The following is a 22,967-nucleotide window of genomic DNA, read 5'->3' on the forward strand; positions in this document are numbered from 1 at the left end:
CCCCCCCCCCCTCCCCGCCTCCTTCCCCGCCCCTCTACACCCAAGAAAATCCACCATTTTTCGCATACACTCAAGGGAGTTTTTCACGAGCACCTTCTGTATTCATACAAGCACTTATTCCCACCCTTAACGCACCTTCTCTCCATAACATCAGTACACTCAGCATCAAACTCTCAACTTCTTTTTAAATCCCCCCCCCCTCCTTGCCAAAGAAAGAGAAGTCCTCAATGAAATTTCACACTTGTTCCATTCATTCGGAGAGAAAAGAGTTGAGGGTTAGAAACAAAAAAAGGGAAATACCTCAACAAGGCTTTAACACACTTTCCGATTTAATCGTCACTTGAGCCATTAAAAAGTGTTTTGAATTTAAAAAACTGTAGACCACCGGAGGCCGATTAAAGCCGTGAAACTTGGAGAAATTATGAAGAAAAAAAAATTAATTCAAGGTATTTCTGTTACACTAGCCGTTGAAAAAAAATAAATGATCCAGCACTAGTGGGTACCTGAACTCTACTGAGTATCATAGCCGGGCTCGGATGTTCGTTATCACTTATCACGTTATCTCATTCTTTTTCCCCCGCCCCTTCCCACTGTCTTCCCCTCCACAGTCTCATCAGAGTTTTTTCCCATCCGAGAAACGTAAAATGGATAAAAAAAGAAGTGATATTACATTGTTTACATGTTTATTTACCAGGTTGATATGGTGATCACTTCGTAGTCTTTCCCCCCTTGTTTTGACTCCTTCTGTCTCCTCATCACCATCAACTTCTCCCTCGACTACACCACCACCGCCTCCACCACCTCCACCCCCTCTCGATTCTTGTTTTTCTTCACCCGTGATGGGAACGAGGGGGGAGGTCGGACCTCGGTGGTTATTTCCGAGGCTCAATCATCGTCTCCTTTACCACCTCTGTCCTCTGTTATGAACGCTCTGAGCTCGACAGTGTAGTTTTTCTTTGCTGGCTTTATGATTGATACCTAGAAATAAAATGAAATAGAGATGTATGAGGTATTGGAGATGTTGGTAGAAGGAATGAAGTGTCTTCTATTGCAATCATATGTTTTTTTTTGTATCATTTTCCTTTTTTGCTCATGTTTTCTCATCCACTGATGCCATAGAATTGATCTCGAATATATCAAACAGAATTTCTCAGGAATATACTCGTTTCGCTCGTTTGGCTAATTTGGATCACTGTATTTCTTCAGGTGAGCACGAATATTCACGATTTAAAAAGGCAGAAGCGCATTCTGGGGATGCTTTCGTAATTTGGTTCAATTTGCTCATTTCGCTCATTCCACTCAATTCACTCTTTTCGATAATTTTGAAATTTAAATGTGAATAGAGTGCTTAACTTTAGGAGGATTATAGTCGTCGGCTGTCGACATTATTGTTTCATTTTGCTCGTTTGACTCAATTTTCTCATTTTGCTCATTCAATTTTCAAACGTAATTTTCCTCATGCATTTTTATAATTCATGGGAGCCCTATTTGTCGGGATTATTCTATTTATATTTCTCATTTTTTCACTTTAATCATCTCAAAATGAAGAATAAGGTGAATTTTCAAGAAAGAATCGATTCATTTAACTCATTTCATTATTGCCAAGTGATTAATCTCCCCGCAATCATAAAACCAGAATTAATCATCAATCCCTTATCGCCATTCTCGGTACAATAAAAATTCCCGATAAAACTCTCAACCAAAAAAAAACGAAATAGTAACCCAAGAAAACGATAGCGTTACGTACATTATCATTAAGGCAATCGCTCAAGTTCTCCCTCAACATTTGTTTGTCAAATGTAGTTGAATACAATACCATGCCTAGTTCTCGAACACTGTGTATAATAGCCCGTCCAACAAAGAGGTATTGTTCTCATGTTGTTAGGTGGAATCCATCCAGAGGAGGTTGTGGCATACTATTTACTTGTGTCCTAACTCAACATCGTTCAATGCACGAGATTGTAGTTGGTGTGGTGGATATGGAGATATGCATACTGGAGTTATTGAAATATTTCCAAAACTTCTGGAGGTGAGGGTATGGCTGTATGAAAGTATAATTATGATGGAGTGAATTTTAGTCGTTGAATATTTTAATGCACTGCAACGGTGAAAAGTTAATTCTCGTAAAAGTGTATGAATGGAATGCAGATGGATGCTTATTAACCTTGTGAATGTGTAATTGAAACATTACCAAGCATTATCTCGGTATACCCCAGGTGGGACACGTACTGTCTAGGCCATTATTAGAAAACTCGTCGAAACTAATGAAGTAATTACCTATTGAATGTAGTAGAATAATGGCTACTCATTTTTACGTGTATCATAACAGACCCGAAAAACAATATACTGCCAAAGACCAACATAAAACAAAATAATTACGTACACCATGAAGATCAAAATAACGAGCTTGTCGACGAGTATCGCTACCGAAATCTACCAACAAAGTAGATTTCAGTTATTGTTTCACCTATCTGACTCAGCTCATTCCACTCATTTTATTTTTCAAATGTCAACAGATTGATTGAATTATCGAATAACGTAAAAGTATAAGTAATTCAATTGTCGAGCATCTCTAAGAAAATCCATCGGAATCGATTGATTGATTGTTTTACTTATCTCGCTCGGCTTATTTTGCTTATTTTGATCATTCCACTCAATTCATCAATTTCCCTCATTTTATTTTTCAAATGTCAATAGAATGATTGAATTTTCGAACACTAATCGACGATTAATGGTGTTATTTCGCTCGTTCCGCTTACTTCGTTCTTTACGCTCATTCTATTCTCCCCATACAACAATCTGCCAAATGACGTAAAAGTATAAATAATTCAACTGTCGAGCATCTCTACTGAAATCTACCGAAATTGATTGATTGATTGTTTTACTCATTTAACTATGTTTGCTCATTACCCTCAATTCCTTAATTTCCCGCATTTTATTTTTCAAATATCAATAGAATGGTTGACTCCTCAAATATCGTAATAAATAATTATCGGTATTATTTTCCCACTTTGCTCGTTTTGCTCAGTTTGCTCATTTCGCTCGTCTCAATTTCTCCACAAAAGTCTACGAATGTCACGGAAATAAAAATAATTCTAGACGTGCTATGTTACATGTCAAAATCAATAGAGTTACCAACCGATTTTTTTTTATTCTTTATTCCACCGAATGTATTCAAAATCCTCAACTCAATTCACTTTTTTTCCAACTTCAAATGAAATTTGATCTCCTCCACTGAATGATATTTCCTCATTTTTTTTCAATCGAATTTAACAAGAAGCCAGGTAAAATCAAGAGTGAGTTGTACTACGTGAGCCAATGAGATACCCCCGAGGGATAGATTTTTAGAGATAAGAAGTTCACGTTGGTGTATGTGCGATAGGTATATATAGGGATACGTGAATCGAGGGAAAACGAAAATGTAATATGGCAAAGTGGCAGCTGATGAGTATCTTCTATCGAGGAGATTGCTTCGATTGTACAGAGTCATTTCGACTAAAAAAATGTATTAAAAAGTGTATTGCTGGTGGGAGAAAGAGGTATTTGCATGCGATAACATAAACAGCATTTGCATTTTTATTGGCTTCATATAGCATTCTAATTGCTCCTATATTTTTAATTTTTTATGGGAGTTTTTGTTTTTATTCATTGCCTTTTTTATGATAAAGAGAGTTACATTGTGGCAGATTACTCTCATAAAATATTGTAAAGAATAACCTCAATTTTTTTTAATGCCATTGGAGTCAGAGGTAGACTGGAAAAATAGAAGAAAATGCATAATTTTTTCAAATTTAGTTTTTGCAGAATATCGCAGAATCGAAGCGAGATAGCGGAAAATTTATAAGAATCTTTTCTATGGCGAAAATTGAGACCTACAAAAAAGGTATTCCCTAATATTTCGCTATCTCCATCAGATCAAGAGATATTCAACAAAAACTGACGGACTACTTTCCGAAAAGTGAAATATCTAGAAACGTTCCGATAAACTACATTCGTAAAATTTTGTCACGTATCGAAAGCAGAGCAATCCATGCTTTATACACAGATAAGATGCCCCATGTGGCGTCAATGCGTGGAGCAAAACGCCCCTCTCAACGGTAAACACAACCGCCTCTCGTGACACTGTTGATAGTTTATGTTTCGAGCCCGGCGCACAGTGTGCCTGTCTCGCATCACCTCGCCCGCCTTGGGACGTTATTTATCGGTCTGATGGTGCTGTATGTTTCTTCAGTACGTCATACACATGCAGATGATACTGATGAGAATCATTCATATCTCATATAGGTTGAGGCAGAATCATATTTTTTTTTGTTCAAATACACGGGGCAATGGATATTCACTGAATTAATGATATATTCTGGGAAATATTTCCGCAGATTAATGATGAAAATTCTTTTCTGGATATCAGCATCATTAACTCAATCCATCCCCCAAAAATAGATATCCGACTAGAATCGTCTCCCTGTCTTCCTAACTAACAGCTCAGCCACGAACATTAATAAAAAGTCACAAATATAGAAAGACCCCTTATCTTCAGCCAATCTTAATGATTAATATTATTAGATTATCTCTCGAGTTGATGCCAAAATAGTCGTCAACGGGGTGTATACAAATGTGTTATACCGACTATTTACGTCTGGTTTAGTCCATAGGCTGACCCGATGGCATACATGTCGTCGATATTGAGTTGAGTGTGTATATACCCATATAGATTCACTTTGGTTGGTGGCCCTCTACTACCACTATCGATCGTTTGACCTCGTCGGTTTTTCGTAACCTACCAAACCTGTCTGTCCCTTTCAACTTCAAGTAGGAAACATCAAACATCATGGCATTTTTAACTATTGTGATCTGATATCGAGGCGTTTTATCAATTTTTTTTCTTTATTTTTGTTGTCACGAATTTAGGGAGAATTTTGTTTTGGCGGCAGAATACCAACGGTATTGATCTCCATGTGTACCGAAGAATTGGTAAAGTTGACCGTAGATAGAGATTATTCCTGGTAGATGTCCATGTCAATAGAGTTATTGCCGCACAAGCCATTACGGTAGAATTGTCGTTACGTAGAGATGTCATAATTTCGTCTAGTATTTAAAAAAATTGTAGAGGCTATGTTCAGTAGGTTTTTTGTAGATATCGGTAGACTTCAGACTGAATTTAAAAAGTCTGAGAATTTGAGGAATTGATGTTTGGTAGAGTCGATTACAGGTAGAGTCGGTAGACATTTTCAGCGGTAAATTTTTTAAAATTCGGTACATTTGTTGCGGTAGACATGGACATTAATAAAACGGTCAACCCATGACTCATTTCTGCCGGTAATCAGCTCTACCTGTCGTAAAATCTACCATTCATATCCATTTCCTGGTCCTAATTGGTAGAGTTGACGGTGGATAGAGATTATTACTGGTAGATGTTCATAGTGGTAGAGTTATTGATGCACAAGTCATTATGGTAGACCTGTTGTCAGGTAGAGATGCCATAATTTCGTCTAATATTTAAAAAAATTGTAAAGGCTATGTTCGGTAGATTTTTGGCCCAGTAGACTTCAGACTGAATTTAAAAAATCTGAGAATTTGAGGTATTGATGGTTGGTAGAGTAGGTAAACATTTTCAGCGGTAGATTTTTTCAATTTCCTTACGGTAGATTTGTTACTTGAAATTCAGCACATTTCTTATGATAAACATTAATAAAACTGTCAACCCAGGACTCGTTTTGGGGTAGACTGTTTATCAATGTTTTTCCCTATTTTTCATTGTCACGAATCTAGAAAACAGTATTTGGCCTAAACATCCGGCTCTCGTGTTTCGTGATAACAGCCATTTAGTCGTGTGACGATAAATATTAAAAATAGGGGGAATAGTCGGTAATTAGTTAACAACGGTTGAGAAACGTGAGAATACCTAATGAAAATAAATCCCCATTCGTGTTTCATGATTAATGAGAACAAAATAAACGAATCGATAAACAATGAAGTCTTATTGACGTACGTAATTGAAAAAATAATTGTTGGTGAATGTATTCACATGACATGTTGCTCCGATTTTAACTCTCTGAATAAAGAATAAAGTGTTGTTTATTGTGACATGTATCCGTGTTCAAAACACTCAGAGAAAAATGAGATTTGTTCTAGTGGTCTGGAGCATTTCAAAGGAGATACTAAAGCGAGACAAAGACTTCACTGTGAGCATATCTCCATGAAAAGAGGTGAAATTATTGATGCGTTTATGGCACACTCAATTTTCCCGTATTTATTTTGGAAAATTATAATGGGTATCGAAACGTGTGTTGAAATCCGTTAATATCAATCAACTGAATTTCAATAAATGAGATTAATATTTATTTTAATCGGATATGATTGGACAAAATGAAAATTCAATATCTCATGGCGTTTCCCAAATTTTCCGAAATTATTTACGACCATTCGTATTGGTTTTCTCCGAGCTCGATTGACCCAATAAGACAATATTTGCACGAAACAATTTTCGATAGTAAATAATGTCTGAAAAAATACGGAATACGACCATCGGCGTATGAGAAACTATTCGTTGGTATTTTTTTTCTGCGCATGGTAATCGTTTCAAAGTTATAACGATGTTTATTGAGAACTCACAATCGCGGGTCAGCGGTCCTTCTGAAAAATATGAAATCTCGACGTGGCGTTACCGTTATGACCTTCCGCAATGGGAATCCGGATTTATGGCTATCTCTTCGCAACACTGCTGATTGTTTCTTTTAGAGATATTCGGGTGAATGGGTTTTATAAAGTTTTCAATGGATGTGACGTTTTGGCGAAATAAAACGAGAATTTTATTCGCTCCAGTTCATTGTTTCGGATTACATTCCATATTTCTCGGGGGGATTAATTTCTTTTGAATGAAAATAGCAAATGGACTCTGAGAATCGTGATGGAGGGAAAAAAAAATCAATTTAATGGAGAGTTGATTCAGAAATTTCCGATTTCGTACTGAATTTAATAAATTTCCAAATTTTTCAGCGGCAGAAGGACTAGAATTCTCCAATTTACTTGAATTTCCCTGATTACTCATGGAATAATTGGGCTGAAACTGATAGCTTCATTAATTTTCCCATAAAACTTTGAGTTTTTACAAATGAAGATCTATAATGTGACAAAAATAGGCAAGATATATGCCGAAACTTTAATTCAAAAATTTCCAACAGACCGTAACGAATAAATTTTAAAATAAATTTTCCGCTCTCCTTGTCACCACGCAGATCTGCGACTAATGGATGGAATAAAAATGTTAATACTTTATTCATACTGAATATAATACCGCAATTATGTGCCTATCGAAATGTGTTATGGCGTCACGATGACGGCGAAACAGTCGGCCGGAAAATAAGCAAAATGCCGTAGTCGCCGCCTGGAAATAACCTCTCGTGTCTCACCACATCTCTTGAACCATTTACACACTCCGATTATGTAATATAAAGTACACTTGGTTTTTTTCAAATGGGCGGGAGAAAAAACATTCTCTCAACGTGTGATGAGAATAAAAGCTGAAAGAAAAAAAATGAAACTAGTTTACCTAATAATCTTCTTTTTCTCGTCATTCATACGGTTGAAAGAGCTTTATGAAAGAGTAGCCATGTACATGGAGCGTCCAGACGAGTGGATAGAACGGTTCATGAGCTGCAAAGACGGAGATATCGTTTTATATAACCGGAAGAAAAAAAATTACAGATATTGGGCCAAATCCAGAAACTACTTGTTGAGGATTTATCAATTCTGTCGATTGACGGAATTTAACGATAATTCGCTGAATTATCCCTGATATCGATTTTTCAAATGAAAAAAAATCCAGCGGATAGTATTCTCGATCTTTTCTACATGATCCGTCATTTATCACGGATCATGATCTATGAAACCAGAGCGTTTTCAATCGTCAATAACTAAAAAATGGTAGAATGAAAATGGCCAATTTTTTTTTCATTTTCAAGGTATTTTTTCATTCTTCAGAATGAGCGCTGACTCATCCAAATCGCATCATTCAGTCGAGCGATATCAGCGAAACAGTACGATCGCACCATATACGGTGTATAATCAACGAAACTTAACAATTCCGTCCGCCATTTTCACATGCATTCTGTCGAAGTTTCAAGTCACATAACCACGTTTCAGTGGCTCGACTTGACCGAGCTCCTTTCAATTACGAACGAATGGAGCTATAACTCCACCTCACCTACAGTATCTCACCCACACAACTAAATATAACCCTTTTCCCCTTTCATATTTGCCCATCCTCCCACGTCATACCAGCCGAGAACTCGAATTCACCTGCAAGCCCTGAGCTTTCACTCGAAGACATATCTATGGATATACCTTTATACCGTAGTAACGTGAGTCTACGACAAACAAGATGACGAGACGTTGCAACTGCTACATCTAGCACCAACTCGCCTGGTCTCTCTTACAAGGTATGTATTCTGTCTTTTACCCTCCCATGTAGTTACGTTTACTAACACGATTCTAAACCCCCATTGGGTTTTAGGTGTATAGTCAGCGCTTGCGGATTATGGTGACTAGTGTTGGAACATGTGTTCGTTGTATCGCGAGTGGGAGAGGGGGTGAGAGCGGAGTTACCAACTCTTTGGATGGTCATGTGTATGTGTGATACACATACACACACACACATGCTCCATTATACCTGGATGTGATGGGTAAATATTTCATGCAGCTTCACTGGTGGGGGGATTAAACGGCTTAAGTGGATTAAGAAAACGCGGGTATAAAATGGTTGAGGACGCGTACGGCAGGGGGCGCTGGGGATGCGATGAAGATATCTATGGGCATGGATAATGATTCTTTAGGTTCCAATGAGCAGATTGTGATGAGTTTAATCGCCGGGTGAATTTTTATGGCGACTGCAGGTGGTACTTGTATCGATTGTTTGTTTTATGGAAGAAGGGTCTGACTATTCGGTGATCGATTTCAATTTATCAATATTATTCTGGAGAATAGTATCAAGTTTTTTGTGGAATTGGTACATGATGCTGAACAAAAAGAGAGACTTGTCCATTTTTTCTTGGATCGTGGAGGATTCTTACACCATCAGCTGTTGCCGCATTTGTCAGACTGACGCTTTATGACGGTTATGTCTTGTCTGTTAAAGTTGAGTCACTCGTGAATATAAACAGGTGGTGTTGGGGTTGGCTTATATGAAGCTTTTGATGGATTGATTCAAAGCTTGTGGAGATATTTGAAATTCGGGGAATTTTTAGGAATTTCTTCGCGTGTATAAAATGGTTGACGACGCCTACGCTAGGGGCGCTGGGGATGCGATGAAGATGCCTATGGGCATGGATAATTGTGCTTTAGGTTTCAATGAGCAGATTGTGATGGGTTTTATCGCTGGGTTGAATTGTTTATGGCGACTACAGGTGGTGCTTGTATCGATTGTTTTATTATGGAAGAAGGGTTTGACTATTCGGTGATCGATTTCAATTTATCAATATTATTCTGGGGAATGGTATCAAGTATTTTGTGGAATTAGTACATGATGCTGAACAAAAAGAGAGACTTGTCGATTTTTCTTTGGATCCTGGAGGATTCTTACACCATCAGCTGTTGCCGCATTTGTCAGACTGACGTTTTATGAGGGTTATGTTTTGTCTGTCAAAAGTTGAGTCACTCGTGGATGAAAACAGAGGGCTTCTGATGAATTGACTCAACGTTTTGGGAACATTTGAGACTTGTGGAGTTCCGACGAATTTCTTTGTTGTCTTGATCGATCGACTCAGGGAATTTGAGACGGGGAGGTGTAAAATGAGGATTTCAGAGTGTGGGGATATTGAACCGCATGTGATTGATGACTCTATTGTGAGATACACACGCACACGATAGCTTTATTTAGTTGATATCCCAGTTTTTATTTATCTACTTTGAAACAATATCAATGAAAAAATTTATTTATTGCAAAAAAACTTTAGGACCGCTTTTTTTATTTTACGCATATGATATATCACATGTGATATATCATAGGTAAAAATCAATAAAAACAGAAGTAATTATTTAAAAAATCATTTATTTCATATCAATGGAATCCAAAAATTGAATTCCCGTGTTTCGTTTTTCACTGATACATTTACATTTAATTCATTCCCACAAAAACGAAAGCCATTTGAACTACATCCACACGCATATGCATGTCGTTTATCCCTCGTTAAGTTTTATAACGAGTGGTGAGGTTGACGCGTACCATTTTACCGTACATTTGGGAGTAGTTATGAAACCCGAGTTTACAAATCAACTCACGGGCGAAATGTTTCGGGGACATGGAGAGTTGTAGCTGTGCGAGAGGGGAGTGTGTAACACCACCTTTTCGTTCTCTCACGGAGGGCACGAGAAAAAAAAGGGTAAACGCATCCGGTGGAATGGGGGTGCCTGGTGTCCGGAAAAAGGCCGACGATCTGGAATTTACGAAAGCGGAAAAGCTCGTTCTGCTCTGCTTCTTGGATAAGTGCTGATAGGTCTTCTGCCTCTATTTACTAGGTTTTTCAGAATATTTTTTTTCTTCAATCCGCACATTTATGTGGGAACATGGAGATATTTTCTGATGGTTCATTCCAGAAATTCAAAGAAAGATGGAAATTTTTCCTTCTTTTCTCTGTAATAATGCGTGTCGGATACAGCTGCTGTGACAAGAATTTTAAAATCGATTCCCCATCATAATTCAAATTATCTAGAGAGAATTTCCATACGGATTTTACTTCTTCACGCCCTCATAATCCCAAATATCCCCTCCATTTTCAAAAAACAATTACCATTTTCAAGTTGAAAAGTTTCAAGATGTTTCCTTACACTTATTGTTTCACAATGGATTATTTCCTATTGCATCTTGCGAAAAAAGCGTAAAACTTTCATTAGGCAAAATGAACTCTAGTATACCGATTTATTATCTTTTCTAAGCGTCTTTTAAATATTTCTCGTCCTATCGTTGTGCTCTGCTTCTTGGATAAGTGCTGCTGATAAATCTTCTACTTCTATTTATTAGGTTTTTCACATTTTTTTTGGGAACATTGAGAATTTTTCTGGTTCTTCATTCAAAAAATTCGAGAAATCCTGAAACATTCCCCTTCTTTTCTCTGTAATAATGCGTGCCGGTGCAGTTGCTACGGTTAAAAATTTAAAAATCGATTCCCAATCATAATTCAAATTATCTAGAGAGAATTTCCATCTGGATTTTACATCTTCACGTGCTGCATACTAAGCAGATAATTTTTATCCCTCCCTCATAATCCCAAATATTCCCTCCATTTTCATAAAACAATAACCATTTTCAGGTTGAAAAGTTTCAGGATGTTTCCTTACACTTTTTGTTTCACAATGAACTATTTCCTTTTGTATCTTGCGAAAAAAGCGTAAAAATTTCATTAGGCAAAATGAACCGTAATAATGCGTATCAGATACAGTTGTTGCGTGAAAAAATTAAAAATCGATTCCCCATCATAATTCAAATTATCTAGAGAGAATTTCCATCCGGATTTTACATCTTCACGTGCTGCATACTAAGCAGATAATTTTTATCCCTCGCTCATAATCCCAAATATCCCCTCCATTTTCATAAAACAATAACCATCCCCATGTTGAAGTTTCAAGACGTTGCCTTACACTTTTTATTTCACTCTCGGAATCACAATGAAATATTTCCAATTGTATCTCACGAAAGAAGCGTAAAAATTTCATTAGGCAAACTGAGCTCCAGTATAACGATTTTTTACCTTTTCCAAGTGCCTTTTAAAAAAATTTCTCCCTCCCCAAAAAGTTAACTCAACACATAGAGAAGTGGAGTATTTTTTTTACTCCACGTACATTCCGCTCTCACGGGGTAAGAACTGATGTTGGAGTTCGAGGAGATACTTTTTATGCTTTTATTTTTATGACGCACTGGGGCCAGACGAGAAAAGTTGGTGAACCGTGTGGAGATCCCGCCGATCATTAGGAAAGAGAGAGGGACCGGAAAAAAATATTAAGGGGAGGGAAATGTGCGAGTGAAGTGGCGGGGAGGAGGGGGTGAGTAAAAATTTCCACTCGGCAAACTTGGCAATCTCTGTAACGAGCGGAGCTGCGAACGAGCTACATAACAGGGAGGTTGAGCGAAGCGAGAGAAATCAGAAAGGAGGACGGAAAATAACAAACATATATTTTTTTCCACCCCTCGGGATTTACCACGTCGCAAACCTGCGACCATTAATACTTATTGGCTGCGTGAGCTCATGTCGAAGTGAATCAAAAGCACTTGTTTGCTATTTCTTTTTTTTGTGTTTTTTTGGGCTTTGACTGTTCATTTTCTGGGGAAATGAAGAGTTATGGGCAGAGAGTTGATATTTTTTATCGTGTGAAGTGAAGGTTATTGTTAATAATTCAAGAAAAATTGTAATTCTTTTCAAAATTCCGCTTTATTAAAAAATTGGAAATATTATTATTATTATTATTATTGCTATAAGGCTATAAAAAAGTTGAATTTTTACGCATGAAGTAAAAGTAATTGCGGTTAATTGCAAAAAAAATTATCCCCCCTGATTGAAATTAAAATTAAAATTTATTAGATCCGTGAAATTGAAATTTTAAAGTAGGTGACCCACTTTACCCCAGTTGTGGGTAATCAAATAATTGTAAAAGCCACTGGATTACCTTTCAACTTCGTATTTTAAAGACTAAAGACCGTCACCTAGCGACAAAGAGCTTCCAATTCTGTTTCGGGTGAAATCATTGTTTCCATTTATGTTCCCTTCGGCGATTTTCTCTTAAACTCATAATCTCCATCAGGCAATTCTCACTTTTGAAAATAAATAATCCTTCAAAGTTTCCAGTCCATGCGAGAACCACTGGGGCAGAACAGGTTTCCTTTCCAAAAGTAAATTCATTTTATTTTCTTCCAATTCCGCGAATAAATAAAGAATTACAATAATAAAAAAATATATAATGTATTTTTATCCAGAAAAAAAAATTCTCAATTAAAAATAATAAGGCCCATTTTGCCCCAGTATTTTTTTAAATATCGTAAAAGTAAAAATTCTCCCGTTCTGTCAGGGGCACAATCTAATCGTCAATATTTTTAATAGATGAAAAAATGTACTTTTTACTTTTGAGCAAAGAATTCTCATTATTGAAAATAAGTAATTCTTCAAAGCTTCTTGTCCATGCGAGAACCACTGGGACAGAACAGGTTTCCTTACCAAAAGTAAATTCATTTAATTTTCTTCCAATTCCACGAATAAATAAAGAATTATAGTAATAAAAAATATATAATGTATTTTTACCCAGAAAACAAAATTTTCTCAATTTAAAATTGTGACTCCACAAAATAATGAGTCCCGTTTTGCCCCAGTAATGTTGAAAATACCGTAAAAGTAAAAATGTCCCTATTCTGCCAGTGGCACAATCTAACCGTTAATATTTTTAATAGATTAAAAAAAAATTATTTTTTACTCTTGAGCAAACAATTCTCACTATTGAAAATAAGTAATCCTTACTTGTCCATGTGAGAACCATTGGGGCAGAACAGGTTTCCTTTACGAACGTAAATTCATTCTATTTTCTTCGAATTCTGCGAATAAATAAAGAATTACAATAATAAAAAATTATATAATGTATTTGTATAAAAAAAAAAAAATTCTCAATTTAAAATAATGAGTCCCGTTTTGCCCCACTAATGCTTAAAATACCGTAAAAGTAAAAGTATCCCTATCCTGTCAGTGGCATAATCTAACCGTCAATATTTTTAATAGATTTTTAAAAAAATATTTTTTACGCTTGAGCCAAGGATCGTCTCCTTATTCAGCGAAAAGTGATCCACTCCCGGCAATAGTCAGCCCGTTACCCATTCGTTTTTATCCTTCTATTCATTTTTCGCATCGTTTTATATTCATCGTGAAATGCCACACGTGTCCCCCTCCCCATTATTTTTCAGCACTCTCAGCACTGTTCCAATAAAATATGCCCACGCTGACATTACATTGATATCCCCCTTAAAAATTCCGTCGATATTGTAACATTCCGTTTGCCAGTATAAAAACGTTAATCAACGGAGATATAAAAAATAAAAATAGAGCGTCGTGTATACTTTTTGCAGATGTTTATCATTTTTTAGTTCAATTGAAATTTCAGGGAATTTCGTAATTGAAAATTCAGAAATTGATAAAAATCAATAGAAACCATTAATTAGTGTAATTATTCCATGCAAATTCATAGAAATCATGGCAATTTAGATTAATGAACGTTCACATTTTTTAAATACTTCAGTAAACTTTCAGTGAAATCAGCAATTTCATAATTTTTTCGTTAATCGGCGGAGATATAAAAAATAAAAAATCGGAGGGCAATGATACCGAGAGCATCTTCTACACTTTCTGGAATTTTTTGTTTAGTTCAACTGATATTTCAGGGAATTTCGTCATTGAAAATTCAGAAGTTAATAAAAATCGCTGGATACTGTGAATTAGTTCAATTACTTTCTGAAAATCACTAGAAATGCGGAAAGGCAGTAAATATATTCTCAAATCGTCAATTAATTGAAAATCCTGCGTAATTTAACACTGATATTAATTTTTCCTATGAAAATTCAAAGAGCTGATGAGTTCTCGTCTCAATGCTGTCCAAAAAAATTAGAATTTTACCATTTCAATTCTTTTCTAATAGACTATTATGCCCTCCCCCAATCCCAAGACCATTGAAATTCCGTCCATAGACATTACGTAAACAACAAATGTTCAAACAATACAACATCGCCAGATGGTACCTTATGACACTCCACCGATTCTCCATCAAAACAAACGAAATAAAGAGTACATACCTCATGACTATAATCCAATGCACAAAAACATGGAAAACAATAATCACAATTTCACTGTAATATCCACTCAATCAATCGATTTCCCGCTAAATATCGACTGAATACTCCTCTAATTTCTCAGAATGTCATTGCAAAAATTTTACGCGTGACGAATTACATCTCCAAGTCACTGATTTATTCTCTTGACTACAATTTGTCTTCGTCTTCGTCACTGAATTTTCACTCAATCGAATGATTATTTGGGCTTTTGTGGACACGTTACCGTCACCGGTTGAACTGAGAGCCAATACGTTGATGACACGATCGAACCGACGGCTTGACGTCGACTGAGGAGCCAGAGTCACTGGCAACTGGCGTCCGCCCCCGCTTTACTGCTCTCTGGTACTGCTACCTCCCTTCTCACTCGATTTGCGTTTTGCCTCCCCGCGGGGGTTTTCTCTGTTCCACTTGTGATTCGTGTTATCGGTTGAACTCGCTCGCGTCCACCCTCACACTGAACTGTCGGAGGGCTGGTCGCAACGTTATTACACCGCGCACAATGGGCAACCAAGGGCGCGCATATCACGCTTGAGGCAACGCGCAGATCCAGCAAACCATCAGAAAGGATAGCCGGAGAATTGTGTACAATGAGGAACCTCGGACTCATCATTTGCTCTTGGTTTATTATCAGTCGCTTTTAATTTTTTGTTGTGGAAATCTTTTTCCTTTCCGAGGGCTTTTATTAAATTCAATTGTTCTCGGGTCTATGATCTTGCAGGGGCACTTCATATTCCGTTGTTTTGGGGTTAATTAAAAATTCTGTTGGGCGATATGGAAATTTAATCTAGGAAATCATTATTTTCTTATTGTGATGGGGCAAACAGTTGCTCTTTATTTTCCTCCAATTCCAGGCGTCGATCTTGACGATTTTTCAGATGAATTCACGCCAAAATTCGTGATTATTTCCTCACCCCACCGTTTTATAAGTTTTCAGGACTAATTATTCCGTTTCATGACGGGTTAATTATGGGGAAAATAATCGAGAGGTATTTTTAATATTAAAAAGCGTCTTGTAATGAATTGTATACAATGAGGAACTCGGACACATCATTTGCTCTTGGTTTATTATCAGTCGGTTTGAATTTTTTTTGTGGAAATCTTTTTCCTTTCCGAGGGCTTTTATTAAATTGAATTGTTCTCGGGTCTATGATCTTGCAGGGGCACTTCATATTCCGTTGTTTTGGGGTTAATTAAAAATTCTGTTGGGCGATATGGGAATTTAATCTAGGAAATCATTATTTTCTTATTGTGATGGGGCAAAAGAGTTGCTCTTTATTTTCCTCCAATTCCAGGCGTCGATCTTGACGATTTTTCAGATGAATTCACGCGAAAATTCGTGATTATTTCCTCACCCCACCGTTTTATAAGTTTTCAGAACTAATTATTCCGTTTCATGACGGGTTAATTATGGGGAAAATAATCGAGAGGTATTTTTAATATTAAAAAGCGTCTTGTAATGAATTGTACACAATGAGGAACTCGGACACATAATTTGCTCTTGGTTTATTATCAGTCGGTTTTAATTTTTTTTTGTGGAAATCTTTTTCCTTTCCGAGAGCTTTTATCAAATTCAATTGTTCTCGGGTCTACGATCTCTCAGGGGCACTTCATATTCCGTTGTTTCGGAATTAATTAACCATCCTGTCTGGAAATATGCGAAGTCAATGTAGGAAATCATTCTTTATTTGACTTCAATTGCCGTCGTCGATCTTGACGATTTCTCAGATGAATTCAGGCAAAATTTTACCGTTTTATAAATTTTGAGGGCTAATTATTCCATTTCATGACGGGTTAATTATGGGGAAAATAATCGAGAGGTATTTTCGATATTAAAAGTACGCGTTACGACATTTTAATTAGACTGTCATTTCGGAATACTCTTGAGCTGTTGGGAAATGGGTATTACCGAGCTTTCTCTCCGAAAAGACGGATTTCCCTCTTTTAATCCCTAGTTATTGACCATTAAAGCCCGGTCCGTATTGCCCCGGTCTCTTTGGTTTCAACCCTAGTTATCCCGAAATAGTCAAGCTGTAGCCATGACAGCGAGATCCCACCATAGACTCCTCATAGAGCTTTGGTGCCCAACCTTCAATCCCAGTCGAACGGGTGAAAGGAACTTCTCTATTGAAATTTCGTGAATGGACAATTTGAATTTAATCAATAATCAATTCAAGTGAGGATAACGTAATGCTGCTAGTGTTATCAAAGTTCTAGGTGAATATAGTAGTACTTTGATGTAATGAAAGCATTAATAATTATATTATTTATCATTATTATTAATTCATAATGAAAATGATGAAAAAATTATGATAATAGAAAATAAAATAGCAATAATTATTATTTTACTATTTTTATTATTATGATATTACATTGTATACAATAATATTTGTACTCAAATTCATATCGCATTGTAGTTCCACTGAAACTTCAAACGATTCAATCGTAAAAAGATGAAAATTTCATGGAAAAATCAATGGAAACTTGATTTAATTATTAATTCAATTATTTCATAAAAATTAATGGCAATCAGAGTAATTAAGATTAATATATTCTTAAATTTCATATAACATTCATATTTCTGAAAATATTACACTAAACTTTCCACTGAAATCCGCAATTTCAGAATTTTTTCCCTTAAATCAAATTCAATTAGTGATGCCGCGCCAGACTTTACGAAACATCACGAGACAATCCTTTGGAGGGATGACTCCGAGTCAATTTATTTCACCTCGGTTTCCAGTTCTTCGCGTTTTTTATAAGTAGAAAATCGAGACGAGGTAAAGCGAGACAAAAACCGAGATTTTACATTAAAAATAGGAAAACTTGGGACAGAGATGAGATAAATTGACTCCGAGTCATCACGAGAGGAGTCCACACTGCGTATTTCGAGACTGAGACGAGACCAAAGATTTCCATGTTCACTGAGACCGGGACCATGTGTCCAAAGTATTGTCTCGTGACGCCTCGGAAAGTCTCGCGGCATCACTAAATTCAAAATCACTCTCCCAAAAATTACTACACTGATAGAAGGCTTTGCTTGTATCTACCTGACGGATTCGGTTGAAGGTTTTTTTTCGATTAGGTTCACATAACTGGACATTCATTGATAACTAGGACTAATCGCGGTACACTCAACTGCTGGTTGATTTTAACACCATTTGATTATGATAAATTTTTCGCTTGACGCAAACCGGGAACCGTTTAATACAACTGGGCGTTTGGTAATAGTTACCGAATCGAGGTTAGTTCAACGCGCCCTCTAGCTCAGGCTTTTCCTCACGTTGAAATCTTCAGAGAATATATAAACAAAAACGTATTTACTTTATTAAAATAATATAAGCGATTAATTGTAGGGTGTGAGTAAAACAATAACACTTTTAATTGGAAGAAGATTGTTTATAAACGGAAATTTCTGTAGTGAAATTGAAAAAAAAGTTTTACAAAAAAAGTTCTTATGGATATTACTCCAACTCCCCTGGTTTCTGATATGCTTATCACAAATCCAACCTGGTGAATAATTAATTGACTTACCTCGTTAAAATAAAATTGTAATAAATATTCATATAAAATACTTTTCATAGAATTCATCGGCGGCGGATTGTGTCCCTTTTGTGGTTATGTTTTGGATAATTAGCAAATCCTAAAATACATTCTCCTCTGTGTAACGTCGTTTTTTCTGGAAGTATAACCATTTTCAGTACATTTTCACTGCATTTCCACATCTAGACGGCCCGTATTTTCAAATTTTCACATGACAATCAATGTTTAATAATAAACAACAGAGAAGTTACACCAACTAGCGATTCGGTAACTATTACCAAATCCTCCAGTTGGCTCAACCTTAACCTCTCAACTGAGCCGTTCGGTAACTATCAACGGGCCATTCAATTGTTCTTATTTTACTGCGACATTAGGTAACAGTTACCGAGCCTGTGTAATATCAACCGAATCCTTCTATCAGTGTAGTTAATTCTCGATGAAATTTCACTTGTTTCTAACAGTGCAACTGATGTTTAAACAAACTATCCCTCTCCCCCCACAATCAACTAATTTACAGAGTTAATTACTGGAGTGCCGAGAGCATCGCTCCAATCTCCACAATTTTATTACTTCAATCTCCCCCTCCCGCATCGCTAACTCAAGTAAAATTGATTCATTATTGACTCTCCCCAGACATTTATTTAGGATATGAAACCGTTTGTGCGCGGAGAGCGGTCACTAGTAATACCATTTCGTCGTTACTCACAGTGTCCACAGATATATCCCTCCCTCCCGCCTTCGCTGCCGCCCGATTCACCTCTCCCTCTATCTTTCTGTAAATATACCTAAACTATAAAGGCGGATCGTCTTGGCAAGCGGTGCTGACTTCTCTCGTCTCGTAGTCGCTCTTATATACCAGAATCCACCCACGTCTCATAAATTACCGTGTCCAAACAGGTGTACGTGTATTAACTGTACTGTGTGAATTTTACTACAACACATTATTCTTCATTTTGTTTGTTTCATTCAAATTGTGGGACTGAAGGTTTCATCCAATTATAGCGACATTTATATAGGAGAGAATTCTCGACTCTGGGGAAACGAACAAATTGGATAATTTATTTTGTGATATAATATTTTGGACGGTCGGAAATTTTTGGGTGATGTTTCCGGTAGGATTCTTTAAAATTTGTGTCAGTGGTAGTTCAACTGAAATTTGAAGGAACTTCGTTGTTAAATATTAATAATCAGAATCGAATTACTAATTCATTAGCAAAAATATATTGACTATGATGTGACAAAAGCCATTTCCCACGGGTTAATTATTTGATTAATATTAATGTTTGGATTTATAATTCTTCTTTTTGTTTGTTTCATTCATGTTCTGGGACTGGAGATTCACTGTTAAAAAAAATTGAAATTCCATGGACAGTTGATTACTAATTTTCAGGACAGTGACATTGAATGCGATTTAGGGGACAAAAAATCATGAAAATTCAGGTTTCACTTAAAATTTAGTACAATTTTAATGAGCATGAAGACGCGAATTCCTTAATTTATTTGAATTTCCAATCTAATACGAATATTCAGTGCCAAATTACATTGAATTTTCAGGGAAATCTGAAATTTCACGATTCTTCCCCGTAAATCGCATTCAGTGTTACTGCCCTGAAAATTGAAGAATATATTTACCGTAATTTTCTGGTTTTCTATTCATTTTCAGGGAAAAATGGAATTGAAATTTATAGTTTCGTTTGATTTCTCCCCAAAATTCTGAATTTTCAGCGACGAAATTCCTTGAAATTTCAGTAGTAATTAAATTTGATAAAAATTTCCAAAAAGTGTACCGGGAATTTCGGACGAAAATTTTTAACAGTATTTCATCCAATTGCAGCGATATTTATTTTATGATTGAATCGTTGATTTCATGAGACAATATTGTAGTGAATTTTTTTGGGCGGTAAGATGAATCACACCTTATTTTAAAATTTGAAAAATACTTCGAAATTAAAAAGAGAAACGGGTAATTTCACTCTGCCGTCCCCATTCTGCTCTATTCCTTTTACAAGACGCGAAAATGAATAACAAATGACAATATGATTGATAATATAACTATATCATATATTATTCTTATTAGACGTATTATATTCATAATAACATATAAATCATTCGACCTGAGGTACAACATCTTCCCTTTGTACTATCATCCGCCCCACGATACAGGCGATGCGGCGAGGGTGGCAGGGGTGGGGGAGGGGAAGGGGATAAAACACCCTTTTATACGTTCTATTCGTTCGGTGGTGCTGTACAGTACCTCGGCTCAACTTTTTCAAGAGGAGAATGTACTCAGAAAACTTTTGGCTTTCCGCTCGTTTAACAAAAATGAATTAGCTCGAGCACAGCCGTGAGATGAATTTGTTTAAGCCCGAGATCCTCCCTTCTCCTTTCATTATATATATTTTTTTTTCACTCCAACTTTTATCTCTCTCCCTCCCTCCGTGTGTATTTTTGTTTTCATTTTCCGCAAATGTTATTCTCCTTTGTATTTTTTTTTCTCGTTTCTGTTGACTCGAGAGACCGTTTCATTGACTTCAGCTTCAAGGTTTTCGTCTTTACCTTATAGTTTTGGGCAGAATGAGTTATTACCTTGAGAGGATTGTAATTGTATTTTAATAATGGGATTTGTATTGTGGGAAATTTAATTGTAAGTTACTGTTGATTGAGGGGAGGAGAATATGAAGTTTTTTATGGGGAAAATATATTAAAATGCGATTCATCAATATTTTATTTATTAATTGCAATTATGAAACAAGATATTATTATTTATTTTCGTTTTATATTCATTTAATATCAACAATATTGCACGGTTATGGATTTTCTTATAATTTTTTTGATTAAATCTCCCGCATTTCTACTTCTACAATTTTCGCACCGAAGGAAATGGTCTAGTCGAAAGTTGATTACGACTATCGTAGAGACTTAGGGAGAGCGGAAATGGGGGTGACGCTGGAATCTCGTCACGAAGAATTTTTACGTCGGTCGAATAAGATTGCACCAATAAATTTATCGCCCACTTTTTTTTCACCCCCGGAACTCAGTCAACGAATTAATTTACCTCTCAAACAGTTTTTTCCTATTTTTTTTTCGCCGCGTGGAAGTTTTGGTTTTAAAGTTTTTATACTATCGCGAGATAATGTTAATATTTTTTTCAGAGAGGAAAATTAATTTCGTTGAGTGAGTGGGGAAGTTGGTGGATTTGATGAGAACAACTTTTTAGATTGAAAAATAAGTTGATCATCAAATTGAGATAATGGATTTTTATAATGAAAATTTGTGCGGCAAGTTGGTAATTGCAATTATGAAGAGTATTGCTGGATTATACGGTGAGTGATTTTATCAATATGAATTCACAATTTCAAGTGCAATTTTTTTCCGAGACTGATTGAATAATACGAGTATTTAATGTGTTCCGAAAATTTCTGAATTTACTTGTTCTCTGGAATATCGAGATGAATGTAAATTCACGATTAATTTCCAGGCCACCGTAAAATGCCATTAATATATGGAGATTAAAAGTGAGTTCAGACATGATTAGTGCAGCTATTAACTTAATTAATGAGTACTCGAGAATAATGCTCTCTCTAATTGTTCTGGTAATTTTTTGGGACTCCACACCAGCCACGTCCACGTCGTGAGTCCTGGGTAACGCTAAGAGCTGGTGGGAATTGATTTATCTTCTAGTAATGCTATTAATGGGAGAAAAATCAATTCTCTTTTCGGGAAATGTTGAATTTTGTGAAATGGCATATGACAAGTGCAACTCGAAGTATTTAAAAGTGCAAGTGAGTGGAGAAGTTTGTGAATTGTATGAGAACAACTTTTTAGATTGAAAAGTAAGTTAATCATCAAATTGAGATAATGGATTTTTATAATGAAAATTTGTGCGGCAAGTTGGTAATTGCAATTATGAAGAGTATTGGTGGATTATACAGTGAGTGATTTTATCAATATGAATTCACAATTCCAAGTGCAATTTTTTTCCAGGCTGGTTGAATTATCGGAGTGTTTAATGTGTTCCCAAAATTTCTGAATTCACTTGTTCTCTGGAATACCGAGATGAATGTAAATTCACAATTAATTTCCAGCCCACCGTAAAATGCCATTAATATATGGATATTAAAAGTGAGTTCAGACATGATTAGTGCAGCTATTAACTTAATTAATGAGTACTCGAGAATAATGCTTTCTCTAATTGTTCTGGTAATTTTTTGGGACTCCACACCAGCCACGTCCACGTCGTGAGTCCTGAGTAACGCTAAGAGCTGGTGGAAATTGATTTCTCTTCCAGTAATAATATTAATCGGAGAAAAATCAATTCTTTTTCAGGGAAATGTTGAATTTTGTGAAATGACGTGACAAGTGAAACTCTAAGTGTTGAAAAGTGCAAGTGATGGTGAATACAAGAATAATATTGACTGGAAACCACACTGGCGGCCACACCATCTGGTGAGTCAATAATTGCAATCTAATTTTCGTTTCCTCAATGAAGAAAATCGCCTGTCAATTTCCAAAGACTTTCTCAGCAATTCCACTGACATCGCCATTTTGCTACCCCCCTCCCCCCCCCTCCATG

General features: G+C 36.2%; 1 protein-coding gene across 5 annotated transcripts in view; it reads right to left on the minus strand.

Annotated features, from left to right (window-relative positions):
- The window catches only part of LOC107042893 (CUGBP Elav-like family member 2), a 147,614-nt gene extending 132,491 nt beyond the window's left edge, over positions 1 to 15,123 (minus strand). For 3 of the 5 annotated variants that reach the window (XM_015264137.1, XM_015264136.1, XM_015264133.1), the window contains exons 1-2: positions 14,816 to 15,123; positions 692 to 978 (exon numbers count right to left, since the gene is read on the minus strand). The gene's annotated coding sequence lies outside the window, so the exon portion shown is untranslated. Of the gene's footprint in view, positions 1 to 300; positions 351 to 691; positions 979 to 13,496; positions 13,571 to 14,815 lie in introns of those variants that run through there. The other 2 variants (XM_015264134.1, XM_015264135.1) reach the window with 2 other exon arrangements.
- Between the last annotated feature and the right edge of the window lie 7,844 nt (positions 15,124 to 22,967).

The sequence above is a fragment of the Diachasma alloeum genome, unplaced genomic scaffold (assembly GCF_001412515.2).
Source record: "Diachasma alloeum isolate Michigan unplaced genomic scaffold, Dall2.0 Dall_scaffold_00534, whole genome shotgun sequence".
Taxonomy (NCBI): domain Eukaryota; kingdom Metazoa; phylum Arthropoda; class Insecta; order Hymenoptera; family Braconidae; genus Diachasma; species Diachasma alloeum.